Genomic DNA, 22,756 nt, shown 5'->3' with positions numbered 1-22,756 from the left:
TCACAAATCTTAAGAAGGTTATTAATGATGATGCAGAAGAAAAAAGGTTAAAAATGGCTGCTATGTATTATTTATTTTTATTGAAGTACAGTTGATTTACACTTTTGTGTTCATTTCAGGTATGCCGCAAAGTGATTCAGTTACAGGCTCCTGCTCGGTTGCTCAGTTCTGTTGGACTCTTTTCAACACTTTGGACTGTAGCCCACCAAGCTCCTCTGTCCAAGGGATTTCCCAGGCAGGAATACTGGAGTGGATTGCCATTTCCTCCTCCAGGGGATCTTCCCAACCCCAACAATCGAACCAGCATCTCCTGCATTGCAGGTGGATTCTTTACCCTCTGAGCCATCAGGGAAGTCCATATACGTGCATGTGTGTGTGTGTGTGTATTCTTTTTCAGGTTCTTTTGCATTATAGGTTAGCACAAGCTATATAGTTCCCTGTGATATGCAGTAGGTCCTTATTGTTTGTCTCTTTTATATATAGTAGTGTGCATTTGTTCAGTTCAGTTCAGTCACTCAGTCGTGTCCGACTCTTTGTGACCCCATGGACTGCAGCACGCCAGGCTTCCCTGTCTATCACCAACTCCTGGAACTTGCTCAAACTCATATCCATCCAGTCGGTGATGCCATCCAACCATCTCATCCTCTGTCGTTCCCTTCTCCTCCCACCTTCAATCTTTCCCAGAATCAGGGTCTTTTCCTGTGAGTCAGTTCTTTGCATCAGGTGGCCAAAGTATTGGAGCTTCAGCTTCAGCATCAGTCCTTCCAATGAATATTCAGGACTGATCTCCTTTAGGATGGACTGGATGGATCTCCTTGCAGTCCAAGTGCTGTCTTTGTTAATGGCCGCTATTTATCGTGCAGCAATCCAGTACTCTTGCCTGGGAAATCCCATGGACGGAGGAGCCTGGTAGGCTACAATTCATGGGGTGGCTAAGAGTTGGACATGACTGAACGACTTCACTTTCACTTTAGTGCATTGGAGAAGGAAATGGCAACCCACTCCAGTGTTCTTGCCTGGAGAATCCCAGCGACAGAGGAGCCTGGTGGGCTGCCGTCTATGGGGTCGCACAGAGTTGGACACGACTGATGCGACTTAGCAGCAGCAGCAGCAACTGTACATGTGTACTTGGTAAGGGCTGACCTCCCCTATCTGCAATCTTTATAAGTAGATGTCTGCCTGTCTGGACGGATAAGGACAATGAAGCTTAGAGAGGATGTGCTTTTCTTGTGGCGGACTTCTGAGTAAGAGGAAATGCTGCTGACATGCCATTAGCAGGATGGCTCTACCCAGGGAGGGGCAATGGCGAGTGCTGTTCTCCAGTGACTCTTGCACATCTTGAGCTCCTCTTTGTGGCTGGTGTCTTGACCCTACCAGGATCTGGGGGTGAGATCCAGACAGTGGGTCCATGGCAATGGGCCACGTGAGCACTCAAGTCATGGGCACCTTGATTCTGGTGAGGTCGAGTGATATCTGGGTTGTCAGTTTTCATTGCTGTTCTGCGTGCATCTTCTAGTCTGGAAAGCTCAGGGCAGGTGTAGCACAGCAAGGTATGTGCTTGCTAAGTTGCTTTAGTCATGTCCAACTTGTGTGGCTCTGTGGTCTGTAGCCTGACCGGCTCCTCTGTCCATGAGATTCTCCAGGCAACAAAACTGGAGCAGGTTGCCATTTCCTACTCCAGGAGATCTTCCCGACCCAGGGATCAAACCCACATCTTTGATGTCTCCTGCATTGGCCATCGGAGAAGGGAATGGCACCCCACTCCAGTACTCTTGCCTGGAAAATCCCATGGACGGAGGAGCCTGGTGGGCTGCAGTCCATGGGGTTGCTAAGAGTCGGACACGACTGAGCAACTTCACTTTCACTTTTCACTTTCACACATTGGAGAGGGAAATGGCAACCTACTCCAGTGTTCTTGCCTGGAGAATCCCAGGGACAGGAGAGCCTGGTGGGCTGCCGTCTGTGGGGTCACACAGAGTTGAACACGACTGAAGTGACTTAGCAGAAGCAGCAGCAGCATTGGCCGTCAGTTCTTTACCATTAGTACCACCTGAGGAACCCGGGACAGCGAGGTGGGGAATTCAGTTCTTGGCAGAACTCAGGGTGTGAGCAACAAATACTAGCTCAGGCAAGTTTCTGTTCTAAGTTGCCCTGAGATTAAATAAAGATTCTAGAGTTTGAGGAAGGGCAGAAAAGATCTGAGGTGTTGCCCCTGGCTCTGTCTTTACCTACAAACCCCTCTCCAGTGCTGAGTCCTTGGTTGGAGTGCATGGTGGTGGGAATCCCTATAGAAACCTCAGATGTGTTTGAGAACTCCTGGAGGAGAGACTTGTCATCCTTGTCATCCCTAAGATGTCCTCAGTAAGACCTGGGGAAGCCGCCTTAACCCAGACTCTTTCTGGTCCCATCAGGTGAAATAGTTTCATCATGTGTTTGGGTGGACAGGCATCCTCGCAAAGCCCTGCCTCCCCATCTTGAGTCTGTAGGACAAGCAACAGGCCAGAATGTTTACTTTGGAGCCCAGGGAAGCCTCAGGGGCCGCTGCACCTGAAGAGGGCCCACAACTGGGTCATGGAGGAAGGAGGGTGACCTCCTACAACCTGCATGAGCTGACACCAGGAGGCCGGATGGGAGGGACTCTTTTGTGGATGCCCAGGTGTATCCACTGGTGATGGCGGTGCCCAGGCTCAGAGGCACTCATGCCCCTACCCACCTCGCCGTCACTGCAGGGCTTCGATGTGAACCTGTGAAGGAAGAGACGAGACTCAGAATTTAAATTTGGTCATGAAGAGAAATACACTGTATTTCTTATGCCCTCATGCCTGCAGGCCAAGGGTTGCAGCCATCATCCCAGTGAACCTGTGATGACTCTGCTTCGGATGATGCTGGCGAGGAGACCTCTCAGCTGTTTGGATTTCAGTCACATCTTAGTGAGAGCACTTCAAGGTCATGGGGTGAGGGCTCATAGCTGGTAGGAAGCCTGGTGTTACAGTTCTGACCTTGACCTTTGCTCAGAGCATGACCTCAGCCATTGATTCACCTCTGGACCCTCAAATTTTTATTTATAAATTGATATTGGGTTAGATTATCTCTGATGTCCCTTAGTGGTCCAGTGTTGTGAGACTGGAAAAGGAGACTCAGATCCTAAATTCATTTCAAATGGGGAAAGGAAAAAACCACATGAGTTCCTTCTCAATCCCTAACGTCTGTTATCAAGCAGTTCACCATCTTTTCATTTCTGTCCTAATTTACGCTCACTCTTTATGTAGCCTTGAAAGCAGCCACTTAAGTGTGTGTGGACAAGGTTGAGTTGGTCCCATTCTGTCCCTTGGCTCACTGGTGACATTTCTCCTAGTTGACTACCTAGATATTCCAGACGTTTGCCTTGTTCCTTGGTTTTCCAGTAGGCTTCATTTGGTCTTAAAATAGGCACCTGCTTTATCATGTGCTGACCTACTAATGTGAAGAAATCCCCAATGTCAGTGATTTAAAAGGGAACCCCAGGAAGATCACCATGTTCTTGACCCCGGTGACAGCAATTAAGTCTGCAGCCTTCCTCATGTGGATGTCTGTCCTTGGATGTCAGTTTTAACAGAACCATGGAACCAGTGAGACCAAACAGAGTGTCTTCGGCACACGTTATTCCCCAAACAAAGAGGAATATCTAAATCAGAAAAGGTATGAATTCTACTATTTCATATTTTCACTAATGATCTAATTGTGGAATAATACATTTATTTAGTTCCAATGAATGGCTGAATGAAGATGAAGGGAAATAGTCACACCTGTATATGGTGGGCATCTTTCTATGCATGTCCTACAGATAATAATCCATAGTTCAATGACACAAAAAGTGACTGTGTAGAAACAAGAGTACTTTTTCTTGTGTCTGGAGGCAGTGTTAGGTGCCCATCTTCATGTTTCTTTGACACCCTCAACTCACCTCTTATAAAGCATTTCTCACCCTTTCCTATGGTTTCTATTAATGAGTCTTCTTTCCACATTGGACTGTGACCTTTAAGAGAGTAATTGTATGATTTATTATTTTCTACAGAGAAGCCTGGTGGGCTGCAGTCCATGGGGTCACAAAGAGTCAGACACGACTTAGCAGGCTTGCCTCAGTACCTGACAGCTCTAGAGGGATGGCTGATGGTTGAGAAGCAGGGATGGTGAGCAGAAATGTGTCACTGTTATTTGGATAATGAATGGATATCAAGTGATATCTGATATTAAAATGGTGCAAGTGAGCTGTTTGATCAAGCAGAAGCCATCCCTAGAACATAAGTGCGGCTAGTAGCTAGAATCCCTGATTTCACGCAAGTTTTAAGGATGGTGAAGAAAATTCATCATGTAAACAACCCGCTTGTCTGTGAACACTAAGGCATATTTGTCAGTTACCAAGTTGATCCGTGAAATGATTTTGGAAGTCAGAGTTGGTTCATATAAAATACATGACCAGTCATAAGGAGGATGTCTAATTTGAAACTCTGTTATGCTTGTTTCCAAAATATAAAGCTCATTATATTATATATTTAATAATAATTATATATAGCTTAATTATACTGTAGAATCACCTGGGGGAGGTTAAAAAGTCTTGGTTTTCAGACTGTGCCCCAGACATTGTCATACTCCCTGAGGGCTGAGTCAGGCATCCACAGGGTTTAAAGCTTCCCAGGTGGTTCCAGTGGACAGCATCGTCTTACCTGGACCACAACATATATGGGGACACTGGACTATAAATTGGAAGTAGAAGCTGGCCCCAGTAGAGCAAGAACTTGGTTCAGAGCTTAAAAGTGGATACTTTGTAAAAGTATCTTCAGTGAATAATAATTTAAAAACTTAGGCACACCAAAAATAGAGTGAAAACACTCTATAAATCAATTTTATTGTTTTAGATTCATTGTTAACTCTTGCGTGCATGCTCAGTCATGTCTGACTCTTTGTATCCCCTTGAATTGTAGTCCACCACGTTCCTCTGTCCATGGGATTATCCCAGCAAGAATACTGGAGTGGACTGCCATTTCCTCCTCCAGGGGGTCTTCCCGACCCAGGGATCAAACCTGCATCTCCTGCCACTCCTGCATTGGCAGGCAGATTCCTTTACCCATGAGCCACCTGGGATGTCCATCATTGTTAATTAAAACTATTATTTTATACCCAGCATAATTGGATTTCATGCCCTAGATGGAGCTTTCTCTGTGCTTGGAAGGGTGAAGACGTTTCTAGTGCATTGTTGATGTGGGTGTGAGAGGGCAGGGGTTTCCTGGCCAAGCTGCCACTCACTCTGGAAGCCACCGTCTCAAATGCCACAGGTGCAGCAGGGCCAAATCTGTTAATACCACTTCCACTCTGGGGAATTAAATTCATCCCAGTGAAAAGGGATTCATAAATCCCGGCCTTGCCTTTCAAACAGCAGCCTGATTCCACCAGGGTGATAAATTGCTCCTATCAAAACAGACAGCAAGTCTCCCCGGGAAATAATGGGTTCCAAGATACCAAGTGGAACATCTTTAGCGCTTATGAACCAGGGACTCGTGATGAAAAATCAAGTCTTGGGAAATCAGTGACTCTGTGTGTGTGTGTGCTTGAACTTCTTTCAGCCTCTTAAACTCTTAGAGATATGGAAGAACAGATGAAAAGGCTAATGTGATTAACTTTTTCCTTTTCAATTTTTTATTGGAGTATAGCTGATTTGCAATGTTGTGTCAGTTTCTGTTGTACAGCAAAGTGAATCATTTATGCATATACATAAATCCCCTCTTTTTAAAGGTTCCTTCCGCATAAAGATCATTATAGAGTATTGAGTAGAGTTCCCTGTGCTCAACAGTAGGTCCTTATTAGTCATCTATTTTATTTATAATAGTGTGTATATGTCAGTCCCAATCTCCCAATTTATCCCTCCCCTCCTTAGCCTCTGGTAAGCATAAATTTGTTTTCTACATCTGTGACTCTATTTCTGTTTTGTAATTAAGTTCATTTGTATCCTTTTGTTTTGAGATTCCACATGTAAGCAACATCATATTTGTCTTTGACTTACTTCACTCGGTATGAGACGCAGTCTACAGGTTCAATGATTAAATGAAAAAAAAATTCCATTATAAAAGCGTCCCTGGAGCACCTTTGTTTGAGGGTTGGGCTGGTCTCCGAAAGATGTGGGTGGTTATCTCGTGGAGTCTGGCAGGATTCCTGGGTGGGGAAGCGGCCTGTCAGGGAGCAGTGATTTACTGCGGGCTGAGTGCGAGGCCCTCCTGGTGGGGAGAGAATCTTCCTGCCGCCCTGCCCCAATTCCTTACAATTCTCACGTTCCTGGGGGTGAAGTCAGAGGCCCTCGGTGAACAGGCTAATGTTATCTGGACAGAAAAACCCATTAAACTCTTGCCAGCTAGTAACTAATTATTATCTTAAATTATTTTCCCCAAATAGTCACCTGGCCTCTCTAAGACGTCCTAGAAAGACATGGAAGGACAGAAGGGTGATGTCACTTGTCTTTTCCGCATTTCCTGACACATTATCTCCTGCAGACCCTCAGCCCTGTCCCACTAACACGCCAGCCTCTGCCCCAGTCACAGTTCGTTTCTGGTTCCTAGGGCTGGAGGTCTCTTGGCTGCATTCTCTGGGACCTTTCTCCACGCCCTGGGAAGCCTTTCTGAATTCCTCCCACCTCACCCCGGAGAATTAACTGCTGCTTTTATAGCCCTTTGTAGGTCCTCTACCACTTAGGGCAGCAGAGGATCATCTGAGAGGACAGCTGACTCATTCATTCATCCAGGGGTTTCTTCAGTAGGTAGTTGTTGAGTTCCCACTATGGGTTGGGCTTCCCAGGTGGTGCTAGTGGTAAAGAACCTGCCTGCCAATGCAGGGGACATAAGAGATGCGGGTTCAATCCCTGGGTCGGGAAGATCCCCTGGAGGAGGGTGTAGCAACCCACTCCAGTATTCTTTTTTATATATATATAAATTTATTTGTTTTAATTGGAGGCTAATTACTTTACAATATTGTATTGGTTTTCATACATTGATATGAATCATCCCCATGGACAGAGGAGCCTGGTGGGTTACAGTCCATGGGGTCACAAAGAGTTCAGCTCAGTCATGTCCGACTCTTTGCGACCCGATGGACTGCAGCACGCCAGGCCTCCCTGTCCAGAGTTTACTCAAATCCACATCCATTGAGTCAGTGATGCCATCCAACCATCTCATCCTCTGTCGTCCCCTTCTCTTCCTGCCTTCGATCTTTCCCAGCATCAGGGTCTTTTCAAATGAGTCAGTTTTTTACATCAGGTGGCCAAAGTATTGGAGTTTCAGCTTCAGCATCAGTCCTTCCAATGAATATTCAGGATTGATTTCCTTTAGAATGGACTGGTTGGATCTCCAAGTTCAAGGGACTCTCAAGAGTCTTCTCCCAACACCACAGTTCAAAAGCATAAATTCTTCAGCGCTCAGCTTTCTTTATAGTCCAACTCTCACATCCATACATGCCTTGCTGCTGCTGCTGCTAAGTCACTTCAGTCGTGCCCGACTCTGTGTGACCCCATAGACGGAGGCCCACCAGGCTCCCCCGTCCCTGGGATTCTCCAGGCAAGAACACTGGAGTGGGTTGCCATTTCCTTCTCCAATGTGTGAAAGTGAAAAGTGAAAGTGAAGTCGCTCAGTCGTGCCCGACCCCTAGCGACCCCACGGACTGCAGCCCACCAGGCTCCTCCATCCATGGGATTTTCTAGGCAATAGTACTGGAGTGGCTTGCCATTGCCTTCTCCGATACATGCCTTGGACATGACTAAAGAGTTGGACACGATTAAAGCGACTTAGCATGCACGCACGCACTATGGGTCAGGCCCTATGCCGTGTACGTGTACACGGGACAGAAGAGAGAGAGCCTGGACAGAGAGCCAGATCAGTGTGCTCTGCATTCAACTCCAATGGGCTTTTCCAGGCAGCAGGGAAGCCTTGGTTCTGGGGCTGGTTCCCCAGAGAACAGCGCGGGGTGGGGGTGGGTGGGAGGGCGGGGAGGGGTTTGAGGGAGGATGGGGAGGGTGGTGGCGGGGTGGGGGTGGGGCGGGGCGGGGACTGGCATTCTCCTTGCCAGGCTCTCGTTCCTTCAACAGTAGAGTGAGAGGGTGGCAGCAGATAAACTTTCTCCCAACTCAGAAAGTCTGTGAATTATCAGAATCTAAATCAGGAATTCTTTTTAAAAATGTGATTCCTTCTGTCTCTGAATTCCTAAAGTAAAATACTTTCTATGTAGAAAGTTTATATGCACAGGGAACCGAAAAGAAAAATAAAATCATTACGATTCTAATCCTTATGGATAATCACCATTAACAGCTACTTTGGTAATTAGGCTTTTATTATGCATGTATTCTTCTAACGAGGTCAAGAACAACTCCTGTTGTTTCCCCATCAGTTCCCACAGGTGTGGCTTCTTCCATGTGTCTGTCTTCCCCTTCAGCATGGTTTTTATGGGTTACTGTTTCTACTGCTGCCAATATTACTATTACTCTTCTTACTAAGAAGCATTTATCAAGTATTTACAACATGCTAGGCACTGTGTGAAGCATATTATAGATCCCAGGTGCCCTGATGCCCCAAGGACCAGATGAGGTAGGTATGGTTATTCCCATTTTACAAATGAGAATGTTGAGGCTGACGGTGCTTCTGCAACATGATGAAGATTTACCTTAGTGAGTGTCATGACTGTGGAACCCAGATGTCACGGGTTCCACAACGACCTGTCACTGAACATCTTTTCCAGGTCAGATCACTAAGGCGTCTGATCAGTCCCCCATTGTCAGCCCTTTAGATAGTTTCCTGTTTCCTGCTGTTAGGCACCATACTGTGATGAAATCCTTGCAGCTAAAAATGTGCACAGGATCTGTTCTTATTCTCTGTAGATAAATCCTTACCTGAAGCACTGTGAAGCTGAAGTCCAGGTTAAGTTTTGAATGCTGCTGCTGCTGCTAAGTCGCTTCAGTCGTGTCCGGCTCTGTGCGACCCTATAGACGGCAGCCAACCAGGCTCCGCTGTCCCTGGGATTCTCCAGGCAAGAACACTGGAGTGGGTTGCCATTTCCTTCTCCAATGTGTGAAAGTGAAAAGTGAAAGTGAAGTCGCTCAGTCGTGTCTGACTAGTAGCGACCCCACGGACTGCAGCCCGCCAGCCTTGAATACATCTGGTCAGTTTGTTCTCTCTCCACCACTGGAGGTGTCACAGTTCGCACTCCGCCAGTGGGTGATGGACTCAAAATAGGCAATGAGCAGACAAAGGGAACTGATGGAATGCTGAAGGAGAGATGAAAATTTCAGACACACTTGGAGACAGACAGGCACGCTGAGGATGGAGGGCAGCAACTGACCCCAAACCAGCAGCTCCTGGTTTCCCTGCTGCCAGGGACCCTGATTTGCAGCAGGTAAAAGGACCACCTTACAGGTCATGGGTTGTACCCAGTTGGAACATGTCCATCGACAGATAAATAGATAGAAGATGTGGTATGCTGCTGCTGCTGCTGCTGCTAAGTCACTTCAGTCGTGTCCGACTCTGTGTGACCCCATAGACGGCAGCCCACCAGGCTCCCCCGTCCCTGGGATTCTCCAGGCAAGAACACTGGAGTGGGTTGCCATTTCCTTCTCCAATGTGTGAAAGTGAAAAGTGAAAGTAAAGTCGCTCAGTCGTGTCAGACTCGTAGCGACCCCACGGACTGCAGCCTACCAGGCTCCTCCATCTATGGGATTTTCTAGGCAAGAGTACTGGAGTGGCTTGCCATTGCCTTCTCCGGAAGATGTGGTATAGATACACATATAAAAATGGAATGTTACTCAGTCATTAAAAAGAATGAAATAATACCCATTTGCAGCAACATGGATGGACCTGGAAATTATCATTCTAAACGAAGTAAGTCAGAGAAAGACAAATATCATATAATGTCACTTATATGTGGAATCTAAAAAAATAATATAAATGAACTAATTTACAAAATAGAAAAAGACTCACAGAAAATAAACTTATGGTTACCAAAGGGGAAGGGTTGTTGGGGGAGGGAGGGATAAGTTGAGAGTTTGGATTGATATATACATAGTACTATATTTAACCAAAAAGGACCTACTGTATAGCACAGGAAACTCTGTTCAACATTTTGCAATAACCTAAATGGGAAACATTTTTGAAAAAGAATAGATATAACTGAATCACTTTGCTCTACACCTGAAAATAATGCAACATTGTAAATCAACTATATCCTATATAAAATAAAAATTAAAAAATAGTTACTGGTATTCCACAAATGCTAGGTCTCCCACATTGCAGGCGGATTCTTTACCAGCTGAGCCACCAGGGAAGTCCAAGAATACTGGAGTGGGTAGGTAGCCCATCTCTTCTCCAGGGAATCTTCCTGACCCGGGAATCAAACTGGGGTCTCCTGTGTTGCAGGTGGATTCTTTACCAGCTGAGATACCAGGGAAGCCCAAATGGGAAACATTTTTGAAAAAGAATAGATAAATATATATGTATAACTGAATCACTTTGCTCTACACCTGAAACTAACACAACATTATAAATCAACTATATCCAACATAAAATTAAAAAAAAAAGTTACTGATATTCCACAAATGCTGGCTTTTCAATTGCCTTGAATTAAAAAAATGATATTGCCTTTATTGTCTTTTTCGGCTCTAGTCAAGGCTGATGCTTATGCCAACTTTTTTCGTATAGAAATGTCAGATGAAATTCCAGTGCCATCAAATGAGACCTTTATTCCTCCACCTGCACATTATGACTCTAATAAACACGTTATCAGCTCATGAAAATGATGGCAAACAGGTGACTGAAGGATTTGATAAGTCAGCAGCAAAGATTAACAGTTCTTTTCAGAGAAAGCTGTGAGAGGTTCCCCTATTTAAAACAATTGTGGCATGTGAATTTACTGCACTTAAATCATTATCGGCAATTAGTTCTTGTCAAAAAGGTTGCAGCTGGCTTCAATTACAGGTAAGATTTTTATAATTTGAACTTAGTAGTGTGTCTGATAAGTAGGACTTGGATGAACACCCTTAGGGAGATTTACAATTGGAGAAAAACTCCAAGGCATTAAAATTTTTAAAAATTCATTATTTTCAGCAATGCTTTGTTACTGTCATTGATTATTAAGCTTTCAGAAAAATTTCCATAGTCTTCATCCTTCAGCTCTTTTTTTCATAACAGAAAATTTTTGATTAAAAACAGCTTTTATGTTACAAAAGCACTACATGCACATTATAGAAAAACTCTGAGCATCATAGAGGATACAAAATAAAAATTACTCTAAACATTCCCTGGTGGGTCAGATGGTAAAGAATCCGCCTGCAGTGCTGGAGACCTGGGTTCAATCCCTGGGTCAGGAAAATCCCCTGGAGAAGGGAGTGGCTACCCACTTCGGTATTCTTGTCTGGAGAATTCCATGGATAGAGGAGCCTGGTGGGCTAGAGTTCATGGGGTTGCAAAGAGTCGGACACGACTGAGGGACTGACACACACACACCGTGTAGATTTTTTTCTCTTCCAATCACTCTCCTCTCACTGCATTCATTTGTCCATTTCTTTCTCTTGAATTTTTTATTTTTTTCAAGTACCTGGGGATTTGGGGTTGAATCTTCATGAATGAAGAACTGTGTTGGTGAGCAAAGGTAGCTGATGTGGTTTCCTTTGCAAATGTGTGGGTCTCGAAGGGAGAACCACCTGCCCCTTGACCCAGACGCTGCCTGCAGTCTCTCTGCACAGGGCATTTCTGGTGACGGATGTGCCTCTCCTGAAGTGTTACAGCAGAGAGCAGGCAGGCTTGGGACCTTCCATAACTGGCACTTTCCCCAAAGCATCTCAATCTTTTGGAGTTAAAAAATAAATCAATAAAATTAGGGTGATTATTTGTCTCATGGCTCAAACCTGTGTGTTAACTGAATTTTCTCTTCTCTCATTATGGAAGCGAGAAGGCACATTACAGGGGAGTGATTTGTAATAAGAGATTAAATAGAGAATTTGTAGATCAGCATAAAGGCATATGCTTTTATGCATGTAAAAAAAGTATAGGCTTTTATGCCAGACAGGGAAGCCTGGCGTGCTGCAGTCCACGGGGTCACAAAGAATCGGACACGACCCATCTTTTTGCTGTGATTGAAGCTGAACACTTGGTGGGCTTTCACAAGTTCCCTCCATTCATCCATAGTAGCATCGCTTATCAGGTCCTCTTGGCTGACTCCATGCAATAGTCTCCTTAGTGTCCACATACTCCTCCCATCTCTCCTGAGGTGTCAGCCATCCTCTCTGAGCTGATACACCTCCAAGGTCTCTCTCTGATGTTCCACTTGGGGGTCCCCACAAGGTTCTTAACACAGTTCCAAAGGTGAGGTGGGCATTCTTCCCACTCTCTTCTTCCCAAATTTCTATGTTGCTTTGTGGTCCCCTATTGGTCTAGTTGCCCAAGACTGAAAGCAGGAAACATTGTACATAAGGGACCTTTTCTTTCTCTCCAGCTCAGTAATTCCATAATCAGTACTGTCTTTCTTAGATAATTTGGGCTGCTATAACAAATATGACAGACTTTAACAACAGAGGTTTAAGGATTTCTCACCCTTCTGGAGGCTGGATGTCCGAGATTGGGGTGGCTGCATGGTCAGCTGAAGGCCTTCTTCCTGTGTCTGCATGGCAGAGAGAGAGATTATCCCTCTCGTTAGCTCAGTCATGTCTGACTCTGTGCGACCCCATGGACTGTAGCCTGCCAGGCTCCTCTGTCCATGGGATTCTCCAGGCAAGGATACTGGAGTGAGTTGCCATTCCCTTCTCCAGGGGATCTTCCCAACCCAGGGATTGGGTCTCTTGCATTGAAGGCAGATTCTTTACTGTCTGAGCACCAGGGAAACCAAGTTTCTGTTTATAAAGAAATTATAAATCTTTTAAAAATATAATTATAATCCTTCCTAATTCTACCATGAGGGTTCCACTTTCCCCAACAAAGGAATCAGGTTTCAACACATAAGATTTTTTTTTGGGGGGAGTGGGGTGGAGTAGACACAAACATTCAGTCCGTAGCACTGTCTTGTCGTCTCTGGCATCTCTCCCAGGATGTGATATATTAATAATTTTTTTCAAATCTCTATCTTGATGTGTATGTGTGTATATCGGGGGGGTTACCTTTCAGAGGCCTTTACCTAATTTTCCTCACTGCGGTTACTCTCTTACCTCCTGTTCCAAGAAACCCACATAGTTGTTCTTCCAGTCTCCAAAGGTTGCTTGAATTATATATTTGAGGGCTGGAGAAATGACCATGGTTAAGTCTGTGGACCCAGGGGAGGCATTGGGAACCAGACCCAGACAGGTCTTCCTTTATGACTGGCCGCGCACGCCTTTGCTCTAACAAGGGGGCTCAGGATCCTGCCTCAGGGTCCCAGTTACGAGAGTCATCTCAGATCTTATGCCCAATGGTCCTCAGTATGTCTGGGCATTCCCGGCCCTCACGTGTGTGGCTGCCTGTGTACACGGCCTGGATTCTTTGGGGAAAGAACCGGGGAAGTCATTCACATGTACGCCTGCTCTGACACAGCAGGTACTTGCTCCTGCAGATCTACCTGCCCTTCAATCAATGGGTTCCAGGCCTGAAAACTGGCTCAGGTCCAGATGCCAGGTCCAAGGCTGAGATTTGGACTTTTATTAGGGTAGTTCCTCTAGTCTCTTGATCATCTTTACTGGAAACTCTCTGCTTTGAGTGTATAGATTGAACAATACCCTTTTGACCATCCATCTCTCTCACCCCTCGGCACGCTGTGTCCTTCACTCTGTCTGGTTCATGGCCCTCTGGCCGCCTCTCCAGTCACATGCGTATTGTAATTGTGCCCCTTTACTGCTAATTAAACACAACACTAACTTCGATTATTTCAAGGTTCCATTAGGGAGTTGGTTTTGTGACAACAGGGCGGTCACGTCTGAGCTCCTCAGCAGTGCAGCTCTCAGCAATGCACGTCTTACCAAGTTGACAATCGGCTGGGCTCTCTTGATGAACGTGGATGGTTGGTTTTCCAACCTCACATGAGGCATCTGCTCTGGAATGCTCCTTTCCTGGCCCTCTTCCTCCCTTACTCTGCTGTTGGGATGGCTCCTGATGTTTCTGCTTCCTCGGTGTGACCACTGCTTTCTCCAGGTTACCAGGAACCGTTCTAGTAGCCTGGGGAACTTGCTGGAATTTAGCTCTATTAGGAGAGAGTATGCCCCCACAGATGAACACTTTTGCAGACTTAGGCTCTGCCCCTCTCCGTTGGCTCCTCATGCACCCTGGTGCCTACCAAGGCTGCGAGTACATGCAGAGTCTTGCCTCCCAGGGCAGGCCCAGCACTCTCCCACTGGCTACTTCTGTCGTCCATGGGTGGAAGGGTAAGTGGACTCATTTTAAAAGACAAAATGACGTTTACAATTGGCAAGACTTGAAAGCAACCTAAGTGTCCATCAACAGATGAATGGTTAAGGGAGATGTGAACTATTTCTACAACAGAATAATAGCCATAAAAAAGATTTAAATAATGCCATTGGCAGCAGCATACATGGACCTAGAGACTATCAATTAAGTCAAGTAATTCAGACGGAGAAAGACAAATAGGATATCACCTATACGTGGAATTGAAAAATATAGCAAATGAAGGTATAAACAAAACAGAAACAGATTCAAAGACATAGAGAACATATTCACGGTTACCAAAGGGAGAAGAGGGGAGAGGTAAATTAGAAACATGGGATTAACAGATACGCACTGCTTTACATGAAATAGATCAGCAACAAAGACCTACTGAGTAGCACATTCAGTAGGTGAACCATATTCGATACCTTGTGATAACATATAATGGGAAAAACTGGAGAAAGAATATATGCATACGGATAACTATACTGTATGTCTGAAACTGATACCATCTTGTAAATCAACTAAGCTTAAAAAAATGGCCTGACTAAGACTTGATAGCTGAAGACGGAGAAAAACAAGTTTTGAGACACCCTGGAACTTTGTATTTCACAGAACTTATTGTCTTAAGATTTTTTTTTAAACATACAACCAATTCTTTGATTCCCACCATCATGCTACTGCTGCTGCTGCTAAGTCACTTCAGTCGTGTCCAATTCTGTGTGACCCCATAGACGGCAGCCGACCAGGCTCCGCCGTCCCTGGGATTCTCCAGGCAAGAACACTGGAGCGGGTTGCCATTTCCTTCTCCAGTGTGTGAAAGTGAAAAGTGAAAGTGAAGTCGCTTAGTCGTGTCCCACTAGTAGCAACCCCATGGACTGTAGCCCACCAGGCTCCTCTGTCCATGCGATTTTCTAGGCAAGAGTACTGGAGTGGCTTGCCCTTGCCTTCTCTGCCCCACCGTCATAGTAATCAACAAAACCACACTATTGTCTGTCATTCGCCTTGGGGAAGACCTGGGAATCGTTTGCTGAGACAGGGCCTGGGGCACCCATCAGCTCCACTTCTGCCTCAGTCCATCCACCCTCCTGTCTGCCATCCCTTCCTTGAGTATATATTTATTGAGTGCCAGTCCCATGCCAGGCACCGTTACAGTTCTGGTATCACAGAATTAGATGGGTCTATTTTGTCTTCAAAGGGCTTTGTCTTCACCAGGGCTTCCCTGGTGGCTCAGATGGTAAAGCGTCTGCCTGCAATGCGGGAGACCCAGGTTTGCTCCCTGGGTTGGGAAGATCCCCTGGAGAAGGAAATGGCAACCCACTTCAGTATTCTTGCCTGGAAAATTCCATGGATGGAGGAGCCTGGTAGGCTACAGTCCATGGGGTCGCAAAGAGTTGGACACGACTGAGCAACTTCACTTCACTTCACTTTGTCTACAGAGTAGGTGGCTTCATGGGTTTGGGAATGGCTTCTGAGAATTTGAGATTTCCAGACCCTGCTCTGACAGATTCCTTCTCTAATGCATCTAGATTTCTTATTGATATAGTGGATGGAAGAATATTTTATATCAATTTAGTGAGCATGAATTATTATTTATAAAGTGTGTTAAACATACAAAGCATAAGTGCACCAAATGTGAACTTATATTCAAACACAATTTTACTGAGTTTCAGCAACGGCTAGTGTGCCGCCTAGAAAGGTGTCGTAAGTTAAATTTTTACCAATTGCATTTCCTTATATGAAAAAAATCTCATTAAGGAAAATGCATACTTTTGAGTTATCTTTTATACAGGGAATCACAGAGAAGCTTGCAGGCATGGTAGTTGTCTCTTTTTAAAAGGCAAAAGCCAATGCATATAGTAATTAATCTTTTGTTTACTTGAAACTTTCACATTAGAATCTTTAATTTTCACATCCAAACTCCCTGTTCTTTTGTGCACTGAATAGTGTGTTTCTAATTAGCCTGCTTGCAACTTTTGAACGCACTTTTCTCCACCCTTTCCTTTTCTTTTAGTAAATGCTTTTGAAAGCAGAGTTCTTATTTTCTCCAGTTTGAGTTTCCTATTGTGTAGGGTGCTCTGTTTGCTTTTGGGCTCTCTTTTCCGTGTTTGAACTACTGTAGGGCTTCCCTGGTGACTCAGATTCTCAGACAGTAAAGAATCTTCCTGAAATACAGGAGACCTGGGTTCAATCTTTGGGTTGTGAGGATTCCCTGGAGAAGGGAATGGCAACCCACTCCAATATTCTTGCCAGGAGAATTCCATGGACAGAGGAGCCTGGCGGGCTACAGTCCATGGGGTCGTAAAGAGTTGAATACGACTGCGTGAGTGACACACACAGTACAGACATAGGTTACTCAAGATGCCTAGTGGCGAGGATCTGCTTTTTTGTAACCAATCCTTTCAAGCCAGATTTTTTTTTTAATAATAAAAAGAATTTATAATAAGCTTCCTCTGGGAGAAGCTGTCAGGCCACACAGCTTGTAATTACAAGAGGATACCTGATGTTCACTTCCCTTTGTTTTCACGTGTTTCCAGCTGATTTCCTTTCAGTCATGTTGCTTTAATTAAGTTTGGTCACCCTAGGTAATAATCTTGGGTTCATGCTCTTGGGAAAGTCATGGAGTGAACAGGTTACAGGTTGCCTGCTCAGCGTTCGGCCCGTGGGAGAAAGGGATGCTGACATCCTCATCTTTGAATTATCAGGGTTTGATGGGAAGAGCCGACGCACTAGGAAAGACCCTGATGCTGGGAAAGATTCAAGGTGAGGGGGAGAAGGGGGCAACAGAGGATGAGGTGGTTGGATGGCATCACTGATTCAATGGACATAAGAGTGAGCAAGCTCCGGGAGATGAAGGACAGGGAGGCCTGGCGTGCTGCAGTCCATGGGGTCACAAAAAGTCAGACACGCCTGAGCGACTGAACAGAACAGAACACAGAACATTTTCCCCCAAAAAACCAGCTGTAACTTCTTCACTTCTGTGAAAGAAAAATCAATCCTACTTTCCTTTGAACTGCTTTCATGTGTGGCACCATAGAGCTCATAATGTAAGTAAAAACATCCCTTGGGAGATGGAGAGGCTTCCTGTTTTTGGATAACTGGTGTCCCCAGTTCCCTGATCTCCAGCTGCTACCTTCTGGCCTGGACAGTCCATCCCTCTGGGTGACTCTGTCATCTAAAGTACAGGAGTGGCTGCTGTCCACTACACCTTCCACACAAACGATTGGCTGTGGTGCCTGGGCAGGTTCCTTCCCTGTTCTCAACAGATGCCACAGCCTGATTTAATCAGGTCATATCAAATCCCTAACTCACACCAAGCATCATGCTGGAAACAGAGGTTCAAAGAGCTCCAGGGAGTGCCTGGTCTGAGGCAGCATTTCTCAAACTCCAGAAATATAATGACTCCTTTTAAAGGACCGATAACCAATAACAAGTTCTGTTGGTACAAAGACAACTAGGAGTTGACACTTTTATGCTTGTGGCTCCCACATTTCTATGAAACAAAACAGTTTTTCGAATTAGGTGTGAACCCTACTGAAATCCACTAAAGTTCAAGTGTGTGTGATGACGCTCTGCTGACGCACACAGGTCCTGGTGCTGGTGGGAGGGCCAAGTCCTGGTGAGTTTAGCGGCCTTGCTGTCTGGCTTGGGGTGACTCAGCCCTCCCACTGGAGGCCTCTGTGTGAGCCACTGAGACACTTTCATTCATGCTGGGCTTGGTGATGTCATTTGACCTTTCACTCAGTTCGGCTTCATTCCTTGTGTGTCAGGTCTGCCTGTATCCGTGAGAGTAGCGCTCAACCTGCCTACTTTGCCGTGAACGCAGAGGTGGTTCAGGTGCCCAGACGGCCTGGTCGTTAGGAGGTTCACCAGGTGACATGGAATAGACAAAGAACATCATCTTCTTTTAAGATGAGGATCACAATGAAGACAGAAAAATGTAACTGTTTCCAAGAAAAGAATATATCCTGGAGTCTGAGTCTGCAAAATATCAATCTGGCAACCCCAGCTCGAGGTTTTCAGGTCACTCCCGTTTCAAACGCACTGCTTCCTCATCTGTTTGTTACCCCTGCTTGTTCTGGTTTGAAGAACTATGGCCCCAGACTTGTGTTCTGACCACCAGTCCTGAGTCACCTGTCTTGGACCTTTGCTCACACCTCCCTTCACCCCGGAAAGCTTCTGTCTCTTTATCTCTGTTGAAATTTTCTCCTCCTCAGGGAAACCAGCACAGATTGCACTTCCTCCGGGAAGCCCTCGGGGTTGTTGAGGGTTTGGTTCTTTCCCATCCCAGCACTGACTTTAAACCACCGAGTGTGATCTGCCTGTCTCCTGCTCTGGGTCCTTTCCTCACCCCTCAGTGCCTGGCCAAGCATCTGCACCACCAGGTGCTCAGTGCGCCTTTGGAATCCAACTGGATTTGAACTGGACTGGCTTCCTCTTCCATGTCAGGGATCCACCAGTGTGATGTGTGTGAGTGTGCTCTCAGTTGTGTCTGACTCTTTGTGATCCTATGTACTGTAGCCCACCTGACTTCTGTCCTTGGGATTCTCCAGGCAAGAATACTGGAGTGGATAGCCATTTCTTACTCCAGGGGATCTTCCTGGCCCAGGATTGAACCTGCATCTCCTTCATTGCAGGCGGATTCTTTTCTGCTGAGCCACCTGGGAAGCCCCGGATCCACCAGCGAACAAGTGATATGATGCTCTGGGCACAGGGGTTGCTGCTGCCATGTCCCTAGAATGACTTTCATGTAAGTTTGCAACACTGCCCTGGGAGGAAGACCCAGAAGATTCCTGCAAAGGGGTAGATCAGGAGGCAGTTGTGTGTGTCTGGGTGTGAGTATGCGTGTGTACGTGTGTTTGTATCCTGGAGGGCTTCCCTGGTGCCTGCCAATGCAGGAGATGCAGGAGAGGTGGATTTGATCCCTGGATCGGGAAGATCCCCTGGAGAAGGGAATGGCTACCCACTCCAGTATTCTTGCCTGGGAAATCCCACAGACAGAGGAGCCTGGAGGACCATAGTCCAAGGGGTCCCAAAGAATCGAACACGACTGAGCAGCTAATACTTTTGTATCCTGGAGGTCAGTGTACCTGCAAATGGAGGTGAAGACAGCACCCAGGGAGGTGCCCTTTCCAGGGTCCCCTTCCATTCCTTCTCCATCCTATCTCCTCCTTCTTCCCATAAGATGAATGATGAACTAGAGAGGCAGTGCGATGCTCTTGAGGAACTTTTCTTATTGGCCGTGTTCCAAATGGACTGTGTGAAATGATTTACTGGGTGAACACTTGCATCACCTTCCTTTGATGTGTGGTATCCTAATCACACCCTCGGGGTACTGCAGACACAGGGCACTTCTGAGCATCTCTTATTCCCAAATGGTGCGATTATATCTCAGGCTATTCATAACCCTCCGGGGTGTTTTTTTTTTTTTAAAAAAACTGGTATAAATAAATCAATTATTTAAGGCAATTGCTTTGATCACTATGAGCTGCAGGTTTGCAGTGGAGAAGCTTCACTGGTCTTGGGAAGCCTTGTCCCCTGCCAGTATGCCATGCAGCCCTGCCCTTCATCAGGTACTCCTAATTGTCAGGCGTCCTACTGTCACCAGCAGGCTTGAAATCGGTCACCAGGTGCCCCTGGGAACCCAGAAACTGTCGGCTGCATGGCATTCCCACATCTGAGAATGTGGCCGTGGCCGAGGCTGGGCAGATACCCCCAGAGTAGTCAGGATGCCTGTGGTCTGTGCTCCCCTCAAAGAGGCCCAAAGGGGGAGCCACTTCTGCCTCCCTGGGAATCCAGGCATCATGTTCTCTAAAACAACGTTGACACTGGTGGCGAGAAAGGAATTTGGGGGGTCCCTTAGGGTCTGTATAATTAGCATTTATATCATATTAATGAGGTGCTAATTGCTGTTGCAATCCTTGTAATGCAGATTCATCTAGTCCTGTTTGCACTGTCATGTACTCAGTGTAATATCTTCTAGCCTGTCCGTGGCTGTCAATCATCATTGGAGAGCCTGTGAATAAGTAGCATCTTTCAGGGCAGCTCACTACACACTGGGCACACCTTTGGGGGGAGGGAATAAGATTGTTCTAAGCCTGTTAGGGTCATCTGAAAGTTACGTCTCTGCCAAGGGGAAGGACATTTGAAAGGGTGTGCTGCAGTGACTTTAGTGTAGGATTTGCATGGACAGGATTAGGCAGCTGGCCCTGAGCGAGTGACATCAGTGACTCCAGGAGCCTGGGAGCTGGCTAAGGCTATTGGAGGTCCTCCTCCTTGTCCATCTCCTCTCTGCTTCCTGGGTGCAGGAAAAGCTGAACATTTGGAGGGAGGGGGCCACACTGGAGCCTGAGGCAAAAGTAGAAATAAGATGCACTGTATGTACTTAGCAAAACCTCCTCCCATGTTTTGAATCAGGCAGAAAAAATAAGCAGAAGCTCTGCAGTCATAAAACCGTGACTATAGATAACCCTGCATTTCCCAGTCTGTTTGCACCCCTCGTGGAGCTCAGGGGGTGCCCAGACCACAGAAGCGATAGCAAGGGGAGAAGCATGGCAACCACAGCAGGTCAGAAACCTCGGTCTCAGAAACCACAGAATCAAACGCACAACAGCCTGTCTCTGCTTAAAATTTTGGACGTTTTGTTCACGATAGATTTTGGCATTTTTTTTTTTTAATTATTGCATTAAAAATTATTTGTCTTGATGACAGATTCTGGCTTCTTCTTCCACGGTGCCTCCCTTGCCACACCCCAATCCTGGCCCAAAGTTGAAAGGGCCGTTGATTCGGTATCAGGGGTGACAACCCTGGCTTTGAAGAAGGATTGCCAGAGAAGTAGGGCTTTCTGGGTCTTTTCTGGACTTCCCACCTTCTTAGACATTTGGGGAAAATCCCAACATTTTTGTTGTCTTTAAAAATGAAGGGCAGGTCATTCAGCTGTGTTTTATAGACTTTTTTTTTAAAAATAGAGGTAGCTGTTTTAAATCTCTTTAGAAATAGTTCAGGTATTAGGAATGATAAAAATCATTCTCCAGATCAAATTGGAGTCATCTGAACATGTGAAATGTGGAAGATGAACCTTGGGTTTGCATCATGTTTGGGTTTTGATTGGCTTTTCCACTTTTAAGCTGAGTTTTCTTAGACTGGTTATTCAAGGTCTTTTGAGCCTCAGTTTTCTTATCGGTAGATGAAAGTAATGCCATGTATGGGCTTCCCTGGTGGCTCAGTGGTAAGCAGTGCCCTGCTTACCATTGAGTGCAATAGATGAGGGTTTTTACTGGAAAAGGAAATGGCAACCCACTCCACTATCCTTGCCTGTAAAATCCCATGGACAGAGGAGCCTGGTGGGCTATAGTCCATGGGGTCACAAAGTGTTGGACAAGACTTGGTGACTAAACAACAACAATAACAACAACAAAGTGGGGTTGTTATCCGGACTCAGTGAAACAATCTGGGCAAAAGAATCTTGCCTATATTAGGCTTGACAAACTTCTAGTTTCCCTCTTCATTTGAAAAAAATGCTCTGTGTTCACAAATGATTTCTGAATTCATGTCCCAGCAAATGTGCATTTGGTCTTTATTTATTCAGTCCCACAGTCACTAGATTCTAGCTGCTGTGTTTCCTGAGGCCCCAGGATCCCAATACTGTTTCGTGAGATGCGGGACTTACGTATCCCCTCCACCTCCCCCAGCCATTCCGAGGGGAATACAGGGCTCTTTTCCCTGTTTCATCCGCCTTCATCCTCCTTTCCGTCTCCAGCTCTTGGGGGAGAACTTTGCATGTCACAGAGGCTTCTTCCAGACTTCATGATGGTTCTGTGGGACAGCCCGCTGCTGCGGGGGGAGGGGCACACCAGTGATGGAGGCCCTGTCACGGGTGGCATGTGGGGTGGTCCTTGGGATGCCTGAATCACTCTGCTTTTTGCGGGCATCAGGGGAAGCCGTTTTCCAGGTTTGGGGCTGTGGTCCTCCTGCCCAACCTAAAACTGAATCCGGTGTTGTGGGACTCCCCTTGGTGGCAGATACCATTGGCTGGTGGTCCCATCCCCTGGGTCGGTCCAACCCCCATGACCTTTGCTACCCGCCGGCTAGGGGTGGCACGGGGTCTAGTGCTGGACAGAGGGAGAGAGGAAGCAGAGTTTGTTGAGAGTTCCTGAAAACTTGGGCTCCGGGGCTGACTTCCTTTTTCTCTCTGATGGCGCCCACACGAAGTGCTGGGTGGGGCAGGTCTTGCCAAACGGAGCCTCGACGGAGCGGCTGTGGCAGTCTCAGAACGGGGCCACCGAACCAGAAGGGCGAGCCCCCTGATTTGTTTAAGCCGCTGTGGTCAGGTTTGCTGTCACTTTCAGCCA

The 22,756-nt window shown here is 46.2% G+C and overlaps 1 long non-coding RNA gene across 3 annotated transcripts in view; it reads left to right on the top strand.

The window, feature by feature from the left end:
* Nucleotides 1–22,756, top strand: part of LOC129539237 (uncharacterized) — a 40,283-nt gene that overhangs the window by 4,487 nt on the left and 13,040 nt on the right. For 2 of the 3 annotated variants that reach the window (XR_016038531.1, XR_016038530.1), the window contains 2 exons: nucleotides 120–3,678; nucleotides 19,043–19,155. This is a non-coding gene — a long non-coding RNA (uncharacterized LOC129539237). The remainder of the gene's footprint in view (nucleotides 1–119; nucleotides 3,679–19,042; nucleotides 19,156–22,756) is intronic. The other variant, XR_016038532.1, reaches the window with a different exon arrangement.

This window comes from Moschus berezovskii, chromosome 11 (assembly GCF_049115385.1).
Source record: "Moschus berezovskii isolate FMDL1 chromosome 11, NW_MosBer_1.0, whole genome shotgun sequence".
Classification (NCBI taxonomy): Eukaryota; Metazoa; Chordata; class Mammalia; order Artiodactyla; family Moschidae; genus Moschus; species Moschus berezovskii.
The sequence above is the reverse complement of the archived record's forward strand: the minus strand, read 5'-3'. Positions and strand labels throughout refer to the sequence as shown.